The sequence below is a fragment of the Anabrus simplex genome, chromosome 2 (genome assembly GCF_040414725.1).
Source record: "Anabrus simplex isolate iqAnaSimp1 chromosome 2, ASM4041472v1, whole genome shotgun sequence".
In the NCBI taxonomy this organism is placed as follows: domain Eukaryota; kingdom Metazoa; phylum Arthropoda; class Insecta; order Orthoptera; family Tettigoniidae; genus Anabrus; species Anabrus simplex.
The window spans coordinates 666,552,290-666,564,297 of NC_090266.1; positions in this window are offsets into that span (position 1 = coordinate 666,552,290).

Genomic DNA, 12,008 nt, shown 5'->3' on the forward strand with positions numbered 1-12,008 from the left:
ATATTGCCAACCCAAAAATAAGGAACATTAATTAGTTAAAAAACTTATGAATACAAATAAATCAAAGTTCATCCACTTCGCTCCAGGGTGCATGATCACTTTTTTGTGTAGTGACATCTGTTGAAGGAAGCCCAAACTTCTTGATGAAGGGCAAACAAAACAAGTATAAATTCATACAGTACTGGAAACTTCACAATAACAACATTAAGTCAAATTACTCTAGTGACATCTTCTGAGTAAAAGTTTAAGTAGGTCTAGTTTCAAGTTCACTTTTCTCCTGTAGAGGGGTTCTTTTAGGCGTTGGGGTGTACCTCCCTTTACAGACCTCCCCCCCCCAATGTCCTTCCAAGGGGTGACATAGGAGAATTTTGAAAAAATATATTATTACAATGAAGAAAATATTCGAAGTTTTCTTTTGTTGATGGGTAGAAACTTATTAAACTCCAGCTTTGGAGTGTCTTTGTTGCCGTAGAATGTAAAATACATGTTGATAATTTTGACAGCAAGTACTGCCGCTGCTGCCGATATACAGTTGAGGTCGCCCGGACCCCTCAAGTACCCTCTGATACACCTCTCCCGCTACTATGAGAGGTGTAGTCGTGGTGAAGGACGCCGCAGATAAGTGTATCTACAGTCCCCAGATGAGTTGGCGGGAAGAACGCCGCACTTCAGCCTTTGCCGGGAGATGGACTCCGGAGCGCCGTACACACGTAGACATCACGGGAGTGGAGTGGGCCCGTACCCCACCTCAGTGGTGGTACGGCGACGAACGGCTGCGGGGGCACTGAAACAGTAAGATCTCGGCGACAGAAAAGTGTTGTTGGTGACTTGAAAATAGAGGGTACGATCTTTATTGGTGATGCTGAGGGGCCTACGGCGTGGAAGGCTTTTGCCACTGGTGTGGATATGCAGGAGGCGGGGGCTTGGTAATGGCCACTCAGGAATTGACAGCAGAAAAACCAGAGGGGAAGATCGTACATTCAAATCATGCACATAAGGAAATGAAACCATTGGGCAGAAGGCCTTAAATAAAAAAATATAACCTTCAAGCTCCTGCTAAATTTTAGTGGCAACAAAGTACTGCCACTAAACAGGTTTTACTTGTGAGAGGTGCACTCTAAAGATCCTCCCCTTGGCTGGATTGCTCACCAATAATGTAACGGGAGTCAGGAAATCCAAGATGATGCACGGCCCATGAAATCTGGGGGCAAGCTTGCCAGCGGGAACAAAGTTCTAACCATGACTTGATCTCCTACTTTTAAATTGGTGGGCCTCCGTCCACGATCATACCTTTCCCTGAAAAGCTTTAAGATTGGCTTTAGCTTTCTTCCATAGATCTCTAACATTATCGGGATCTATTGTCTCTGGTAGAATATCATTAAGTGACCAATGGTTAGAGAACGGCGTGTTAGGCACAAATTTAAACATCAGAGAAGCAGGAGTGAACTTATGAGACTCCTGAACTGCCGAATTCAAAGCAAAGGCCTACCAAAGCAGGGACGTATCCCACCTGGAATGATCTTCATGATGAAATACGATAAGCGCCGATCTCAGATTACGATTGACCCGCTCAGCCACAGATGGTTGAGGATAATACGCCGAAGTAGTTACATGAGAGATGGACAGATCAACATAGAATTTACGGAAGAGATTGGAGGCAAAGGCTTTAGCATTATCAGAAACTAAATATTGACACAGACCAAAAGAAGCAAAGATGGAATTTAAACAAGAAATGGTGGACTGAGCGGTAGCCAGCTTATTCGGAAATAATCGGGAAAATCTTATGAAAACATCTACACACACAAGAATGAATTTGTTGGCATTCCCCTTGATTGGGGGAAGGGTCCGACGTAGTCGATATAGAGGCGTTCCATGGGGCGTGAAGCTTGATGAGAAGATAATAGACCTAGCTTAGTGGACAAGGTGTGTTTACTAAGCAAACAAGATTTACAAGCTTTTACTAATTCTCGAATTTCACCGTCCATACCTTTCCAGATAAACATCTCTCGGATCTTTTCTCGAGTTTTGAAGATGCCAAAATGCTCCCATAATGGGGTCTCATGATAGTACTTGAAGATCATAGGTACAAGAACAGCTGGAATCACAACTTTAATTTTTTGATCATGCCTCGACGGACAACATAAAACCCCATTCCTCAACACATAAGGGACGACATGTTCTCCAGAAGAAAAAGTTTCCATAATAGGGGACAGCAAAGGATCTTCAAGTTGATATTTTTCAACATCTCTAAACAACATGGGGGCATCAGTTAGAATGGCATTTACACCAGGAGGTATGGGCTCGGGAAGAGAAGAACTATCTTCCAATTCTGAGGTCTCCACATCACGAGCGAACATACGGCTTAGTCCATCCGCCACAACATTTTCAGATTCTCTTATATGCCTAACGTCAATTTGGAAGGCAGAAATCCTGATGGCCCATCGGGCTATACGACTCGTACCGCGCAGCCTAGCTAGGACCCAACTTAAGGCTTGGTTATCAGTTTCTAGGTCGAAGTTAACATGTTCCAGATAGAGGCGGAACTTCTCTAATGCAAATAAGACTGCCAAACCCTCAAGTTCATAGATGGAATACTTGGCTTCTTGAGCCGATATTGTCCTACATGCGTTTGCGGTGGGTCGCCTTCCGAGTTCAGTTACTTGAAGAAGCACAGCAGCCAACGCCGACGACGAGGCGTCGGTATGAACGATGAATTTCTTCGAGAAATCAGGCATAGCAAGGACGGGGGCGTTACAAAGGGCTAGTTTCAGATCTTCAAAAGCGGCTTGTTGAGACGGCCCCCCCTCGAATTTGACGCCTTTCCTACGAAGTAAGTTCAAGGGCGCCGCTCTGTTAGCGAAGTTAGGAATACATTTCCTGAAGAAATTCCCCATGCCGATGGACCTGGCAATACCTCTGATGTCCTTAGGAGGTTTGAAATCACGGATGGCCTGTGTTCTAGAATGATCGATCGAAACACCTTCAGGCGACACAATATGCCCTAGGAATGACATGGAAGGTGTTGTATGTCCTCCGCTCTCTTCGCTCAGCGCCAGCCAGCCGCACGCACGCAAGCGTGGATCATTCGAGACTCGACGCGCAGTCTTCAGTGCGCGTGTCTGTTACGTCGTGTGCAGTATATAAGGAGCTCCCTGTCTGTCACTCATCAGGATTCTCCCCAGTGTCCTGCTCCAGAATACACTGAACGTCGAACACGGAGGCTACTCCTCTTAAAAATGTGTCTCGACCAGGTGGACGGAATTCTGGTAGTATGAGGTTTCACCTCAGGTCACTACTCCACTTTCCCGTTCCCTCATCCATGTCGAGCCCCGATGTTGTATGCCACACATCCCCAAGCTCACTCAAGCTCCGACACACACATTAGATTCTCTAATTGTGGACATAGCTCTCATTTAGTACAAGCTTATGAACTCAGACACTTCAAGTTAGAAGGAACTCTCTTAGCTAATCTATGCTAATGCAAATGATAGTTTTCAACTATCACGAACTATATCTTTCCCAAGAACTATCTTTTCAAGATAGCAGTGAGTGTAAATACATTCAGAGTGTACATAGTGTATAGAAACAGAAACTCTCTCAGGATTAATCATCTACTTTGCTTCAAGACAATTTTATGTTTTATTCCTGTACATACTGTTGAATTCTGTGTGAAGCAAATAAATAAGTTGTGTTCTTGTAAACCTTATCTTGTTTACAACAGAAGGTTTAGCAAAAGCTACCTTAGATAACTTCACCGTTAACCCTGCCTTTCGCAGTCGACTAAGGACCTCTTTTAGATGATCTAGATGTTCTTCAAAGGTCTCAGAAAATACATCATCAAGATAATGGTACCGAGCTCGATAGCTGCAGTCGCTTAAGTGTGGCCAGTATCCAGTATTCGGGAGATAGTGGGTTCGAATCCCACTGTCGTCAGCCCTGAAGATGGTTTTCCGTGGTTTCCCCATTTTTACACCAAGCAAATGCTGGGGCTGTACCTTAATTAAGGCCACGGACGCTTCCTTCCCACTCCCAGCCCTTTCCTGTCCCATCGTCGCCATAAGACCTACCTGTGTCAGTTCGACGTAAAGCAACTTGCAAAAAAGATAATGGTACAAGTAATCGAATTTGATGTCGGAGAAGACCCTATCTAACAGTCTAGTTAGCACAGCTGCCCTCCGTGGAGATCACGAAAGGCACGCGGTTGTACTCATACAAGTTCCAATCCGTGGCAAAAGCAGTTAGATGTTTTGATTCCTCTGCTAGGGGGACTTGATTATACGCCTGATTAAGGTCTAAGAGGGTGAAGAACTTAGCTTTCCGAAACCATGAAAAACAAAAGTGTAGGTCAGGAAGAGGCACAGATTGTAACACCACCTTCCGATTTAAAGCCCTGTAGTCAATCACAGGCCTGAAGCCAACTTCCGGTTTCGGAACCAGGAAAATAGGCGATGAATACGCCGACTTAGAGGGTCGAATAATACCATTCTTTAGCATTTGGTGGATGATCTCCTTTAGAGCCTTCATTTTAGGAGGAGATAGCCTGTAAGGAGGAAATCTAACTGGGATCGAATCCGTAACCTCAATCTTGTATTCAATAAGGTCAGTAACACCAAGAGTATCGGGAAATACATCCAGAATCGACTGACACAATTGACGAATACTATCAGCCTGCTCCTCAGGTAGATGTCTAAGGTCTAACAACATCTCATCCTGGGTAGGCGAAACAGATGAACATGATGCAGACTTACATTTAAGCAAGGGAATTTTCAAGTTACTAGCAAATTTGAATGTGCACGACTTGCTCTGAAGGTCGAGCACTAGACCAGTATGAGACATGAAATCCGCTCCCAATATTATCGGGCAAGACAAGTTCTTAGCCACAAACAATTTTACTTACCAAGTAAATTTAGAAATCCGAATTTTGGCAAAGATGAAACCTAAAATTTCTAAAGGAGAGGAATTGGCTGAAATGCATTGAACCAAAGATGAACGAGAGTCAGAAAATTTACAGACAGACTTTAATTTAGAATACCATTCAGTCGAAATAATGGAACAAACACTCCATGAGTCTAATAGAGAGGTAACGAGTTCGTTATTCAATTCCACTTTCAGAAAAGGTACAAGTGCGGGGGTCTCAGCCGCAATCCTAAGGCATTCTCTGGGGCATTCAAGTGCGGAGTTAGAATAACTTCTACCTTGTTCCAAGCCTGAGCTTTCGGACGGTTTAATAGGGGCTGAGCCTTGAAAAGATGAACACACTGACTCAGCCGGAGATACTAGTCATTTCCTATTATTTGAGTTGGTGGAGGTTGCACCAGAAGTTGAACAGGAGGGGGTGCTATTGACATTAGGGCAGTTCTTGGCGAGGTGATTAAATGAGCCACACTTGAAACATCCTTGTGATTACCCTGTTCCATTCTTTGTCCCATTGGATTTAATCAAAGGGCAGTTGTTACGGAGATGTTCCGTAGACCCACACGCATATCATTTACGGGTGGTGAAGGTTCGGCGAGGTTGAGGCCGAAAGTTACTCGAAGACGGAGGGGGCTCCTTAGCGACTCTAATCGGCATACCTAACTCTTTTGGCTGAGACAGCCATAGCCACTAATTCGCAAAGGTTTGAGGGCGCGATGCAAAACACAAGTATGACCTGTAGGGCTGGGAAATCCCTTCAACAATCGTCTGCACAATTTGATCTTCGGAGAAATGAAGAGCAAATACCCTTGTGTAAAACTTAATAACTTGGATGAAGTCGGCGAGATTTTCATCCGGTCGCTGTACTCTGTAATAATACCTTTGAATTAGGGAAGACATGACTCGAGCCGGAATGAAATTAGCTAGCAGATGAGCATGGAAGTGTTCTATAGACGATTGTTCAGCAATTGCTCTGACTATATCATGTCCGAGAGGACACCTATGGATTAAGGGTAAATAATTTGAAGAATTTGGGGAGGAGAGAGAGAAAAGACTAGGGTTTGATCTTGAAATTCAACTAAAAATCTTAAAAATGAAATTACATCATTAGTAGAATTAATAGAAAACTTAGAAATTCTCCTAAGCAACATAGCCAAAGGGTGAGGCAAACTACTTAACCCAGGTGAGATAGTAGGTAACGGCCTAGGAGGTGAAGAAGCTTCAGAGACAGGATTATTTAAAAAGAATAGTGGAATGGATGTACAACGATCAGACTCGGTTTCCAATGAGGCAGACGTTTGTTGAGTAGCTACCGATTTCCTGCTTTCTACATTCTTGGACGAGTCTTCCTCACTTACAATGTTTACAACGGTGGCCAGGTCGGTTTTGGGGGTAGCTGCCCCAGTTAACAATTGACTAACTCTACTGGACATCCTTGATAGATGATCAATGAAATTACTCGCCTCCTTAGCATGATTTTCCTTTTATTTTAGAGACAATAGATCGCTCACCCTGTTATAAAAGTGAAACAGTCTTGCCTGCACTCTCTTAAGTTGGTTAGCAGAAGGATCACTCACTTCAAAAAAACTAACTACGGATGGTAGCTCACTGGAGTTGTCCGTGATAGTGGATAGAGCCTCATCAATTTCCTTCTCTCCCAAGGTTGGGATACAAATTGGTAACTCTAATGACTCTTCAGTTTGGTTGCATCTGCCGCAACCGTGCCTCCAGATTGAACATTTCTAATAGATAATTCGTAAATCGATTCCTCCTTGCGCAAGTAGCCGGGATGGAGGACTTCGCGAGGGCCGGACATGATGACAGAAGTTTACAAATTTTGGAAAATAGGAAAAGAAAATTCCAGCGACTGAGAAAATTGTTAGAGTACAAATCGAATCCTATGTTTAGCCGTCAAAAGGGGCTTAATAGAGACCCATTCAACCACGCTCTGCTACCACTTGTTACGGGGCTACCCTTTGACCAGCAGATGTGAAAGAAGGTGCCGGGATGAATGGGTCTAACTACAATGCCACGAATTGATTTAAACTTTAACAAAGTTTATATTTCTTTAGAATTAGAAAAATCAATAAATAACAATGTAACAGGTACCAGTATCAATAAACAATTCTAGGAAAGACCAGATTGGTGGTATAAACAGATCTTGGGTTTCAAGCCCTCACTTTACAGTTCCTGAGCTCCCAGCTCAAATTTACAAAAGACATAAATTTACACCAGGGCAGAAATACCTCAATACCTGGAGCGCTTGCTTCCAACATATAATATCCAGCCTTCAAAAGGCATTCAGTACTCTTACTTTGAAAAAGAGCTAACAGGCTCTCAGTTTTCAAGCCTACTCAAGGCAACACCAAAAATATCTTACATCTTTTGGCCTTCCATGGCCCAACTTATAAATTGAAACAGGGGTATTTCGTACCCAACATATAGGGCCTTCGTGTAGAAAGATATAACAGTTAAATAAATGGCCCGAACACAAAATGAAAGAAGGCGAATGCTTGCGCTCCTAGATGTGAATTCTTGAAAACCTAAAGGGCACTAGGCCGATGAAACAGTGGCTATTCCCAAACTATGGAGGTGTCTCATATAAGAAAAAAGAATAGTCATTACGGAAAGGAAGAAAACCAGTTACAAAACGTAGTTACCTCAAACTAATATGAAGGGGAGCTAGAGAGGGTACATCGCACTCTATCCCCGATTTACAGTGAAAAGATTTTATGAAGTTATTACATAAGCCGGCAGAAATTACACTTTCAGAAAAGTAGGTTACATAGTTAAAGTTTCGGACCTCTCCCTCAGGTTAAAATACAGAGCTAGCAAGAAATAAAGATGTTAATTGGCCATTACCTTGTCGCTGTACAGCTGCCTGATGAAAGAGGCGCCTCCCGCCTCCTGCTGGACACACACACTAGTTCATATGACGATCAATTGGCCATGAGACGTGAAAATCCGCAGTTTATAAACCCTCGGGAAAAGTTCGAGACCTTTCACGAATAAACCAGCCACGCCCTCGTGTCTTGCGAGATGGACGTAACCCGTGTTGTTCAGCGCGCTTACATCAAAATAGCCGTGCTCCGAGGGAGAAATGCGATGGAATGTCACAGTGAATAAATGGAAGCCCTTGGGAATAATGCCCTACCATACCGTACAGTGGGTAGGAAAGTTTCAGCAAGGAAGTGTGTCAACCAGTGATGAGCAACGTTCGGGACGACCTATCAGTGTGCGGACCGACGTGGCACGTGCCGTCATCGAGCAGCTCTTAGATGAAGACAGACGATGGACGCTACTGGAGTTAGAGAGAGCAAGTAGCATCGAGAAACGGACCGTCCACAGGATATTGCGTAATGAGCTGGAAGTGAGCAAAATCGCATCCTGGTGGGTACCGTATGCACTGACGGAAGTTCAAAGGTGGGTGCGCTATGCAATGTGCTCCGAGCACCTTGCACGCTGGCAACAGGACGGCGATCAATTCTTGTCACGAATAATCGCCATCGATGAATTCTGGGCCAGGGCATGCGAACCAGAACTGAAACGTCAGTCCGCGGAGTGGTGACATGCTGGATCACCAAGGAGGCAGAAGGTCCGTCAGAGTCCTTCCCTAGTCAAATAGATGGTGATCGTCGCGTATGACGTCAGGGGTGTCAATGTTTGCCACTTTGTTCCACATGGCAGAACAGTGACCGCACAGTACTACGAGTACAGGGACTTCCTGGTGCGACAGGTACGACGTGGCGTTCGCGAGAAACGTCCGGATCTTGTGGACAGTGCAATAATCCTGCACGACAATGCATAACCACATAAAGCAGAGTGTGTAGGGCAGCTACTGCGACGTTGGGATGGGAAGAATTGGAGCACCCACCGTACTCTCCCGACATTTCGCCCTGTGACTTTGATCTCATTCGAAAGAGGGTAGGCGTGGTCGCGGTTTGCAACACGAGAGGACATTGCAAATGCTGTGCGCCAACAGGTGACCCGATTTACACATGGTGCGGCAAATGCTGAGGCAGATGGTATTTAGCGCCTCCCACATCGTTGGCAGCGTGTGGTGTCAGTAGCAGGGGACTACTTTGAGGGTCTTTAGGCCCAGGTTTGTTATGTCAACTTTATGTGTACTGTGTCGTCATTGTTTTGCACCGGGAAGGCCATATTGCCCTGTATACTACCGTAATAAATTAATGTGTTTCGATATTTCACTGCTATTCATTGTCCACACATTTAGTTAACACCTTGTCCTTGTCTTCAAGAACAAAATAGTTACCATGACTTTTGCCGCAACCCTCGTAGTTGTCCTCTAAAACAGGATCACAATCCTTAAGAATGTCTTGTGTCCTAGCACCCGGTTTTACTTATCCTTACACCTACATCCCTGGATTCTGCAGATGAGACTTGATGTTTTCTGCTATCCCTCGTCCCTGACTCCCCGCGTACAGATGGATTTTCGGCGATCTTGTTCGTAAATTAGTTTTATTCTTCCGCTGTTTTTCTTGATTGCATCTTCACTTATTTGGAACACTTACAATTGGGTCGGCTGGATCTTGTTGCAGTAAATGGAACTTATTTTCGTACCAAAAAGAGTTTGTATATGATTTTAAGATATTCTCTTTTCTCCCATTTGTTTTCCATTAGGCCTAAAATGTTGGAACACTATTTGAGTTCAAGGCATTTCTTCCTCACCATGCTCTTTTCTGTTTTACAGTTTCTTGATTCTGCCTTTCAGGCATTCATTTTCAGCTTTTAGAGCAGCTACATCTTCTTGTAGGACACCTAAAATTTTAAACATTGTGTGATGATTGTCTCATTATTCTTTTCTTGCTTTACTAAGTGTATCAGTTTGTTAACACTGAGGACATAGCCACTCACGCATTTGGATTTCGGTCTTATTTGCGACATCAGCACAACGAAAATGATAAAATTCATCACATTTCTTACACTGATTACCACTCAGTTACATTTATCACTTTTTTTTCGCAGTTTAACCCACTTTGAGATACCGCCGACTCGCATATAGTAGTAGCCGCCATCTTGCTTCAGATCACCTCAAGGATTTGACGAACGTGAGAATCGCTATCGGAAGAGATGGCAACTTTACGGAGGCTCAGATAACTGGGCTGAATTCAAAGAACTAGCCCAGGTCGTCAACCAACGATTGCTGGAACATAAGATAGAGAAATGGGAGGAACTGTGTCGCACTCTCACTAAAAACGACTCAGAACGCGAACTCTTGCGAGTAACTCGCTATCTGACTCGTTCACGAGGACTCCGGCGTACAATTAACGGCCTCATGGGGCTCGTACTCTCCCTTTGGAGAAACTAAAGCCTTCACTGACTCAATTGAGAGTCATTGTGTAACTCACGATACGCCTAACGGTGATGACGCTGCTGAGCGACTGGTAGCCCGTAAGGTTCGCAGGTATATCAAACAGCTAAAGGAGAATAAATCTTCATTGGTTGATAGGGTTACCGTCAAAATACATGAAGTCCCTCCCGTACCGAGCAGTGGTATTTTAGCTACCATTTTTACAGCCTGTCTTTTTCTGGGCTATTTTCCTACGGCCTGGAAGGCTGCCATAGAGGTTGGTAATTCCAAAGCCGGGGAAAGGCAGGCTGTTACCGCAGAATTACAGACCTATCAGCCCACTTTCTCATCTTGCCTTGCTTCCAATAATATACTGCGAACGGAGCAGTTTGGTTTCCGGTCCAAACAATCAGTTCTACTAACGGTTCTTCGCTTAGTCGCGTAGCCTATATTACTAGATCGTTCAATATACGGCGTAGCGTCACAGCTGTCTTATTTTGACACTGAGTACACTTTCGATACCATCTGTCACGAAAATGTAATAGTTAAACTCTTGGAACGTTATAAAGTTCCAGCATATTTGGTCAAAATTATCCAATCATAGGTAAACCGCAATTACTTGCAACCTGCGAAGGTGAAAAATCCACCCTTCGGCCAATTACTGTAAAATGCTCGTTAGATGTGTAAAATATTGCGAAAACCACTTAGCTGCAACCTGTCCGCTCAACCCGGAGGCGACAGCGTAATGTGCGAACTGCGGTGGAGAACACGCGACATATTAGAAAAGGCGTGACTTCTTTAGGGAGGCAATTCAGAAAGACAAATCGGCAGAGCACTTACAAACTTTGAAGAAGAGTACTTTCCCCCTCTCTCGACCAGTCACCTCCGGCCTTACATTTGCTAATATCGTAGGTGGCAAAGCTGCCTCCACCGTACCTCCACCCTCACTCAACCCTCCCATAGCACTGGGACGACCACTTCTGAACTGTCTTGTCTAAAGGATATTATTGATCTGCATCGGCAAGTCAACTTTTCCAAACTACTCCCTCTTACGTGGGACAATGCTATCAAGATATCTGTGGCTTGGTTCTAAAAGGACCAATGTCATTTTTTTAAATCGAAATTGAGATATTAACTGATACAAACGCTTTTTATCCTAGCTTGTAACATGTTAAAAGGGCCAATGTCTGTTAAGTACTAAACGAACAGTTAACGTTTAATTAAATAAGCCCTTGCCAATAATGTTAGATTACCAATAAAGATTAGAGACCTGGCATTTTTTACGATAGGAAAAATTAGCGTTTAATAAGGTGACTTCCACAAAGAAAGTATAAAGTTATTTAAAGTTAGTTGTTGAAATAAAATATTGGAAAACTATAAGCAAAACTTCAAATGCTCATAGCTCAAAAACAGGTTTTTTGACATTGGCCCTTTCAGAACCAAGCCACAGATATATCAGTGCACATCATAATAGATAAAATAACGGTTCTGACAAACGTTCTCTATAACTACAAGCTGTGATGTTGTCACTGGCAACGTCGCACTCCTCTCAAACGGTAGGCTGAAGGGTTCATGGTGGGAAAGTAGAGTGACAAGCATAAACATGACCGCCGGGCTGAGTGGCTCAGACGGTTGAGGCGCTGGCTTCCTGACCCCAACTTGGCAGGTTCGATCCTGGCTCAGTCCTGTGGTATTTGAAGGTGCTCAAATACGTCAGCCCCGTGTCGGTAGATTTACTGGCACGTAAAAGAACTCCTGCCGGACTAAATTCCGGCACCTCGGC